The sequence below is a fragment of the Myotis brandtii genome, unplaced genomic scaffold (genome assembly GCF_000412655.1).
Source record: "Myotis brandtii unplaced genomic scaffold, ASM41265v1 scaffold806, whole genome shotgun sequence".
Classification (NCBI taxonomy): Eukaryota; Metazoa; Chordata; class Mammalia; order Chiroptera; family Vespertilionidae; genus Myotis; species Myotis brandtii.
The window spans coordinates 1,879,813-1,881,408 of NW_005371249.1; the positions used below are offsets into that span (position 1 = coordinate 1,879,813).

Sequence of the window (1,596 nt, forward strand, 5' to 3'; positions counted from 1 at the left end):
CCAGACCTGGCTAGAGCTCCTTTGGAAATTTCTGCAGGTGTCCAAGTCTCCGGTCAGCCCACAGCGCCCTGCAGCCGGGTTTCATCCGCAACCAAGAGCCTGCCCTCTCTCGGGGCTAACACTTCCCACGCCCAGCTCCAGGCAAGATCCTGACCCAAGGACTTGCAAAAGCCAAGCCAAAGCCCAAAAGTATGTAGTCTCCAGTGTCCACCTCTAAACCCTCATCCCATTTCCTTCCTAACACCTCTGCCCCTTCCCACCTCAGTCTTCCCCTTCTTTTTCCCCTTCCTCTCTTCCCATCCCCTGGTTCTCCACCCTGCCCCCGTCCCTTTTTCTTCTTGCCCAAGTCTAGTCATCTTACTTCACACCGTGCTATCTTTCCCCTACTTCCCCTTTGGAAAGATTCTGATGGGTTTAAGTGATATATTTAGTATCTCAGGAGCATGGGGAGGTAGGGTGGAAGGGGAGGAGGGAGGGGACAAGAGCAGGAAAAAGTTAAGGCTGGAATCGTTAGGCACTGTTGCAAATGACAGGCCTTGAATATCAGGGCCAAGAAATTTGGACTTAATCCTTAGACTGAGTCAATGAGTATTTTTTAAAATATATTTTTATTGACTTTAGAGAGGAAGGTAGAGGGAGAGAGAGAGATTCTCTCTCAATGATGAGAGAGAATCATTGATTGGCTGCCTCCTGCATGCCCTCCACTGGGGATCAAACCCGCAACCCAGGCATGTGCCCTAATCAGGAATTGAATCTTAACTTCTTGGTTTATAGGTTGATGCTCAACCACTGAGTCATGTGGGCCAGTCAATGAGTATTTTTAAGCAAGGAAATGCCATTGTTAGGTTTGTATTTTAGAAAGATCACGATTGGGTCATTAAGGAGTATTCACTTCTTTTGGATATACTTCCAAGAGAAATTAGGCGTACCCTGCTCTTCACAGCATCCTGAACTTACCCCAGCACAATGCCAGTTCATTTGTATTGTCATTTTGGTTCACCTGTCTCCTTCCCAGATTCTTTCAATTGAGTCCAGTGGGGAGCACAGTGACTCAGTAAAAGTGTAAGGTTAGACCCTTTATCTATATACATAAAAGCCTAAGCTACTGGCCAACCGGCTGATAGCTATGACATGCACTGACCACGACGGGGCAGACGCTCAATACAGGAGCTGCTGAGTGGCAGCAACTTTGCAGAGTTGCACTCTGGGATCCCCTGGGGAATGTCGGGCTGCCAGTTTCAGCCCAATCCCCACTGGGCAGGCCAAGGGACCCCACTGGTGCACAAATCCGTGCACTGGGCCTCTAGTCTATCTACACTAATAAAAGAGAAACATGGTAATTAGCGTACGACCGCTACCCTTCCCATTGGCTAATCAGCATATCCTTATGCAAATTAACTGTCAGCCAAGATGGCGGCCGGCAGCCATGCACTGAAGCGAACAGGGAGGCTTGCTTGCTCCAGTGACTGCGGACTCCAACGTTCCCCGCCTAACTTGCCGGCCTCTCAGCTGCAACTCTAAGCAACTATGTTGCAAATATAGAAGCTAAACAAAACCCCAGAAACCGGCTTTCAGTCAGCCGGGCTTCAGCCAGCC

The 1,596-nt window shown here is 49.2% G+C and overlaps 1 protein-coding gene across 1 annotated transcript in view; it reads left to right on the forward strand.

Annotated features, from left to right (window-relative positions):
- Nucleotides 1-6: 6 nt before the first annotated feature.
- Nucleotides 7-1,596, forward strand: part of FAM221B (family with sequence similarity 221, member B) — an 11,221-nt gene continuing 9,631 nt past the window's right edge. The window contains exon 1 of the mRNA XM_014531479.1: nt 7-189. The gene's annotated coding sequence lies outside the window, so the exon portion shown is untranslated. The remainder of the gene's footprint in view (nt 190-1,596) is intronic.